The 7,495-nt window shown below is 50.2% G+C and overlaps 1 pseudogene; it reads left to right on the top strand.

Annotated features, from left to right (window-relative positions):
* The first annotated feature begins 478 nt into the window (after window positions 1-478).
* Window positions 479-7,495, top strand: LOC127028266 (olfactory receptor 14J1-like; annotated as a pseudogene).

Below are 7,495 nucleotides of genomic sequence, written 5' to 3'. Positions count from 1 at the left end.
TATAGGCAATGGGTGTTGGGAGGTGGGGTGGGGTGCTGGAGGGGGAGGGAAAGGGAAGAGTTTTGCTCAGAGTAGTCCTCACTTGTCCGTGTGCTTTCTTCCTTTGGCAGTACCTCAGGAACAAAGGGATCAGATGTCCAAAGGCAGCTCCATCACGGAGTTCCTCCTCCTGGCATTCGCAGAGACACGGGAGCTGCAGCTCTTGCACTTCTGGCTCTTGCTGGGCATCTACCTGGCTGCCCTCCTGGGCAACGGCCTCATCATCACTGCCGTAGCCTGCGACCACCGCCTCCACACTCCCATGTACTTCTTCCTCCTCAACCTCTCCCTCATCGACTTGGGCTCCATCTCCACCATTCTCCCCAAAGCCATGGCCAATTCCCTCTGGGACAACAGGTCTATTTCCTATGTAGGATGTGCTGCCCAGCTCTTTCTGTTTTCCTTCTTGCTTGGAGCAGAGTATTTTCTTCTTACTGTCATGGCCTATGACCGCTATGTTGCCATCTGCAAACCCCTGCACTACGGGACCCTCCTGGGCAGCAGAGCTTGTGTCCACATGGCAGCAGCTGCCTGGGGCAGTGGCTTTCTCCATACTGTGCTGCACACAGCCAATACATTTTCCCTACCTCTCTGCCAAGGCAATGTCCTGCACCAGTTCTTCTGTGAAATCCCCACATCCTCAAGCTTGCCTGCTCAAATGCCTACCTCAGGGAAGTTGGGCTTCTTGTGGTCATTGCCTGTTTATTCTTTGGGTGTTTTGTTTTCATTGTGCTGTCTTATGTGCAGATCTTCAGGGCTGTGCTGAAGATCCCCTCGAAGCAGGGACGGCACAAAGCCTTTTCCATGTGCCTCCCTCACCTGGCCGTGGTCTCCCTCTTTGTCAGCACCTCTTTTTTTGCCTACCTGAAGCCCCCTTCCACGTCCTCCCAATCCCTGGATCTGCTGATGGCAGTCCTGTATTCGGTGGTGCCTCCAATAGTGAACCCCTTCATCTACAGCATGAGGAACAAAGAGATCAAAGATTCCCTGAGGAAAGTATTTCAACACATACTATTTCAGCATCATTAAGGTACCCATACACCTTATAATACTCCCAGGGTGTCTCAGGAAAAGCCAGGAGTATCTTTTGGTCTTTTTTTTTTTTTTTAATAGCTGTGATAATATTATTGCAATGAATTAGTATTATTCATCCCACTTCTTGACAGTCAACGTGTTTTTTCTGAGCTGCTATCCCAATGTACTGTCATTGAGTAACCCCAGCAGGTAGGTCAGCACCACCCAGCTGCTCACTCACCTGCCCCCAGTGGGATGGGGGAGAGAATTGGAAAGGTAAGAGTGAGAAAACTCGTGGGTTGAGTTAAAGACAGTTTTAGTAGGTAAAGCAAAATCTGCACATGCAAGCAAAACAAAACAAGGAATTCATTCACTGCTTCCCACTGGCAGGCAGGTGTTCAGCCATCTCCAGGAAAGCAGGGCTCCATCACATGTAACGGTGACTCGAGAAGACAAATGGCATCACTCCGAACATTCCCTCCCTTCCTTCTTCTTCCCCCAGCTTTATATGCTGAGCATGACGTCATATGGTCTGGAATGTCCCTTTGGTCAGTTGGGGTCAGCTGTCCCAGCTGTGTCCCCTCCCAACTTCTTGTGCTCCTCCAGCCTGCTTGCTGGCAGGGTGGGGTGAGAAGCAGAAAAGGCCTTTTTGGTTACTCTGTGTAACCACTGCTCAGCAATAACAAAAACATCCCTGTATTATCAACACTGTTCTCATCACAAGTCCAAAACATAGCCCCGTACAAGCTACTATGAAAAAATTTAACTCTATCCCAGCTAAAACCAGCACACAGACCTACAGTACCAGGCTGCTTGCATAAATAAAGAAGCCAGCAGAAAGTCTTTGGTCTGAGCTCTCATCTCTCCAAATCCTCTCTGGAGCTGGGGGCACAGCCCAGCTAGAAGAAAGGGTTAAGGAGCCCAAATCCCAGCTGCCCCATGGAGGAGCAGCCCATGGGGCCCCCGAGGCTGCACCTTGCTGCCTCAGCGGGCACTCCCTCTCTCCTGCCTGCGTATCATCAGGGCTGCTGCTTGCCTGGAGCCATGGCCATGGCCAGCAGTAGGACATGCTCTTTTCAGTGCTGGTCTCTCCTCCCTTCCACACTCTCCTCTTGTGCCCTTGCATTTGTGTTGTTAGCTCTAAGGGCTCGTGGACCTTGAGACAGTCCTGTTGTCTCTACGGTGGCATCCCTGTGGCTGTGGGCAGGAGCAGACCATGTGAACCACTGTGTCAGAGCTGGCCTCCCTGCTAGCACAGCCGTCACCAAAAAGGGCTCCTCAGGGCAGGGCCAGAAGGCCAGATGCCTCTTCCAAAGCTGGAATACACCCAATGAGCTATTCCCTCAAAAGGACTTTTGCTCTTCTGGGGGTCTCAATAGCTTCAGGGAGACAAGCTCAGAGTCGCAGGGGGATCTGTCAGGGACTGAGGGCTGGACCAAGAGTTCCCTTCTTGGTGGCACATGTCCAAGCAGACAGCAGTTGTTCTTTGACTTATCTCCCTGGTGCTGTCTCACCTGCAGTGGGGCTGATGGCAGATGCCATCCTGGAGAGGAATTGGGAGGTGCCAGGAGAAGTCAGGGGATCTCCAGGAACAGTGTGTGAGTCTGACTTGGCAGTGAGTTGCACCTCCTAAAATTAGTGACCATCGGAGGTAGTGTCCTGGAAGAAAAGGCAAACCTGAGGAGACCATGAGCTAACGAGGGCTCTGCAATGCCAGAAAAGGCCGTGAGGAGCCAGCAGGCAATAGGAGCAAAGGCTGGAGAGTGGTTCTTGAAAGCCTCTTGGAAAGCCCACGGGCTGGATCTAGCGCAGCCCTGCCCTGCCCTTTGTGCCATTGCAGACACGCCTTGCTCCTGCCCAGCCCTGTCCTTGGCTATTGAGCATCAAGGGAAGATAGAAAGGGGCTCAGCAGCAGTGATCCCTTTCTGGCTGGGTCTGCTCCCCACCCTGACCAGCATGGCCAGTGCAGGCTCACCCCATGGTCCCAGGGCACCACAGCTCCCTCGCTCTGCACAGCAGCACTGCCAGCTTGGGGCCTTGCAGGGAGCATGGAGAGGGAAGCAGAGGCGGCTGCCCAGGCCGGCATGGACACGCTCACCTGGGGAAAGGCTCTCTGGAGAGCAGGGATGACTGTGGAGAAGAGCAAGACAGCATATCTGTGCCTGCATGGAGGAATGCATGGCAAAGAGAAACCTCTTTCTGCAAGCACCCACTCGGGGCAGGCTGCTCTTTCCCCTGGCCAGGATTCTTGTGCTGGCCTAGGGAGAGGGGTGTCGCGGATGAGTGATTTAGATCACTTAAAGTATTGCCATCAAAGGTATTAGCAAAAGTGATTTTAATGTCAATTTGTAAAAGTGCAACTTAACAAGGTTCGATGGCAAGGGTCACTCTATTACTTAATCCAGGGAAGAAACATACAAAGGAAAACTGAGTTAGAGTCAATTTAGAACGATTTACACAAAGATCAGAGGCGAAAAAAGGTAAGGGAGACCATCCCTTTGAGTCTTGAGGTTCAGAATGGACACCTTTGCTTTCTAAACTCCTTCTCAGAGAGGAGTCTAGGTGCGGCTGGATCCAGACTTAGTCCCAGACTTGGTCAACGGTTTATGTCTAATGGAACTAGACCCAAGGATTTCATTAGTGTTAGTTCAGCATGCTGTCAGTCACTTACCAAGGATCTGTTGTGAATAAGGGGTCTCTCTGTCTTGGGTAAGAAAGGATCTCTTAGTCTCAGGTAAGGAATCTCAAGCCTTGAGAGGCGTCCCTGCTCAAGGGGAGAGTCGCCTGGCGTGCAGTCCAGTTCCAGTTCAGGGAGAACTCAAATGGGGCTCATCCAAGGATCTGTCATTGGTAAAAGGTCTCTCTGCCTCGAGCAGCAAACTTGAGAGGCATCCCAGCTCAAGGGGAGATCACCGCCATGCAGTCACGCTGCCTAGCAGGGAGAGCTCAAAGAAGGCTCCCTTAGGCTGTCATATTTATGGGATAAAGTGGTTGGCTTGTAGTCCAATTGCATACAATGGGAGAGGTATGCACGAGACTCCTTGTACCCACAACTTTCTTTGTTCCTTGATAAATGAGTCTTGGAAAAGCCACCCGTTAATCACATGATCAGTGTTCCAAGCTCATATGCATCGATGCTCACTGTGTCACTCTGCTCCTTCGTGGGTTTCCTAGAGGAGTTCTTGGCCCGCCTGAGGCTCAGGCCTTTACCTCCTTTGGAGCCTGTACCAAACTACTGCGAGTTTGGTTAAGGGGTCGAGTGCATCCGTCACAGTTCCCCACAACCCATCCAGCTTCTTTGAAAGCCCTGTTCATTCTCCTCTAACACCCAAGGTGTCCTAGCCCCACACTTCCTCGAATCCTCCCATGCACCGCTCCCCCCCTGCACTACCACGTCTCACAAACCCTTCCCTTTTCCCCAACAGTGATGGGACCTAACCGCAGGAGGTCTGTGCATCCTTCACGCTCATGGATGCTTCCTGAGGTCCATCCAAGTGTGGGGAGTGAAGGAGGAAAAGGGCAAGGTCAGCTCACGGGGCATGAGTGGGCACGGCCACTCTCAGCAGTGGACATTCCCTATCTCCTAGGCTGAGGCATGTACACAGCATAGAAATGTCTCTTTCATCCCTGACTAGCAGAAGAGGGGTCTTCCTTCCTGACATCTTCCCAGGACAAACCTCCTCCTCTTCCCCACCCCCAGACATCAGCTGCTCTCCAGTTCCATTGCTGGGCTCAGACATGGGTTAAGGATTTGCTAAAGCCATCAGCCATCTCCTTGTTCTTCCTGGCTCCCTCCAGAGCTCATGGCAAACTTTTTTGTCCTTAACAGGGCCTTTAGGACGATCTGTAACCATGTGTTAGGTTTACAGTTGGACTCAATGACCTTGAAGCTCTTTTCAACCTAAATGATTCGATGATTCTATGATAGAATGATCTTTTATGAAATCATTGTCTTTTTCTGATCTTCTGTGCAGAAGGAGCAGTCAGAGAAAAGCCTCAAATACACCAAAAAGGATGCCAAGTGCCGTGCCAGGAAGAACGAGGTGAGCAACACCCAAGGCTGTGGCTTCCTGGCAAGGAGTCTGCCCTGAGAAGGGGATCCAGCCTCTGCCATCTGGGGACACAAAAGGGGACTTTTGCAAGACCCCTCTTCATCTGAACCGCCCTGGATATGTCATTGAAGATTGGGCATCAGGACATATACAGCAAATGCTGATTCAGTTGGCACTGCCCAATGTTGCTACCACAGATACAAGCTGCTCTCTTCCATCCATTTATGTTTAGGCAGATTAATGTGGAGTTCTTTGTAGAGAATTAAACTCTTGGGAAATTACAAAAACACCTGAAGAATTGTTGAGAGATGATTGACAGAAGCCCCAGCACATTTGATTCTCAAGAAACGGGACACCAGAGTCCAAGGGAAGAATGGTTTGGGCACTTCCCTTGGATTTGGGAAACTGAAGCACGCTCCCTTTTGCCTGACAGCCTGCCCTCCTCAGCGAGCTGTGTGAGAAACTCTCCCAATGAGGTCTGAACTCACAGTCATGTCAGGTAATTTCTGTCTAATTGCAGCCAATTCTGTCTAATTCCAGCCAGTCAAGAGAGGTGACTATCCCGCTAAAATTCAGCATTGGTGCGGCCTCACCTTGAATACTGTGTGCCGTTCTGGGCAACACAATTTAAGAAGGATGTGAAGGTCCTTCAGTGTGTCCAGAGGAGGACAACAAAGCTGGTGAAAGGGCTGGAAGGCATGTCCTCTGAGGAGCAGCTGAGGACTTTGGGCTTGTCTAGTTTGGAGAAAAGGAGGCTGCGGGGCGACCTCATTGCTCTCTGCAGCTTCCTGAGGAGGGGACGTGGAGAGGGAGGTGCTGATCTCTTCTCCCTGGGATCCAGGGACAGGACGCCTGGGAATGGTTCAAAGCTGCACCAGGAGAGGTTCAGGCTGGACATGAGGAAGCATTTCTTTCCCGAGAGAGTGGTCAAACCCTGGAAGAGGCTTCCTCGAGAGGTGGTCGATGCCCCAAGCCTGGCAGTGTTTCAGAGGCATTTGGACAATGCCCTTAACAACATGCTTGAACTTGTGGTCAGCCCTGAAGTGGTCAGGCAGTTGGACTAGATGATCGTTGTAGGTCCCTTCCAACTGAAATAGCCTGTTCTATTCTATTCTATTCTATTCTATTCTATTCTATTCTATTCTATTCTATTCATCCAATGTTGTCCTGCCAGCTCAGGATTTGAGCTTCCATTTGAACCCATAACATTTCAATTCACACTACCTCCATCTTCCTTCTGACACTGGCTGTTGTGTGACACGACTGTCCTGGTGCTCCAGGCAGGATGGGCAAACGTTTTGATGCCTGAGCTGGAACTTCTGCCCTTGCTGGAAATGCAATGCAGCAGGCTCCAGCCAAGGGCCCACAAAGAAAACTTCCCAGAGGGCCAACTAAGGAAACATCCACAGGCTGTGGACTTTCTCCTCAATGACAGAGAATTGTGAGTCCAGACTGATACAGCTTCACCTGTTTTTTCCTCTCTCTTTGTAACTTGTCTCTCAGATTTATGAATTTAAGCTGCTTTGCCATTTGAAACTGTGTCTCTCTGAAAAACTAGCCCTGCATTGTTTGGTTTTTTTTTAACCCAAATGATATGCAGAATTGAAGTGTTCCATATGTGGACAGCTTTTGCACAACATTGCTCCAAGAGGGGAAATATCTCAGCCTGCCATGGGAAATGGGTGAAGCTGTGGGGATAAATGTGTTTCTGAGGCAATATTTGATCTGCATACAATACTAAAAGGTGGTGAAGGTGAGTGGGCATGAAAGCAACAGGAAAAGTGCCATCCAGTGGAGCTTGCAGAAGGAAGATGAGGCTGACACAGCATGAGGTGACAGATGGGATCAGCATGTAAGAAGACTTTCTAAGGAAGCTGTGCAAGGAAGTACCTGACTTCACCCAGCTGAAAAAGAGACAGGCAGTGTGCTGAAGTGATGGGGAGAAGGGTCCTGGGGTAAAGAGTGAGAATGGGAGAAGGTGGGAGAGATTTGGGCTGCAGAGGTTTGAGGTCATCCTTTCAAGGTCTGAGCAGGCTGAGCTTGGAGCCAAGGCAAAATGAACAAGTTCTCAAGGATGTTTTGCAATTAGTGGTACTATCACTAGTACCAGTAACAGGACAGTGCTGTAAGGAACTCTTTCTTCTTCTTTGATGTCCATCAAGACTACAGCTCTTTAATTTCCTTCTCAACCGCCATTCTGTATTGAGAAAATTGCTCTAAGTTCTCAGTAGCTAGCCTCTGGCATGAAGTTCTTAGAACAGTGTTTTACCTCTCCCTGCTACCTCCTTGTTATCATTTAAAGCTTACACCTCTTAGACAGATTGGCCCCTAAATCATGCCTGTTCCATCTCTTTTCGCCCTCTTTTCATCAGGAGGAGGAGGTGGAGTAG

This window comes from Gymnogyps californianus, unplaced genomic scaffold, assembly GCF_018139145.2.
Source record: "Gymnogyps californianus isolate 813 unplaced genomic scaffold, ASM1813914v2 HiC_scaffold_31, whole genome shotgun sequence".
NCBI lineage: Eukaryota > Metazoa > Chordata > Aves > Accipitriformes > Cathartidae > Gymnogyps > Gymnogyps californianus.
This window is presented reverse-complemented; position numbering and strand designations above follow the sequence as displayed.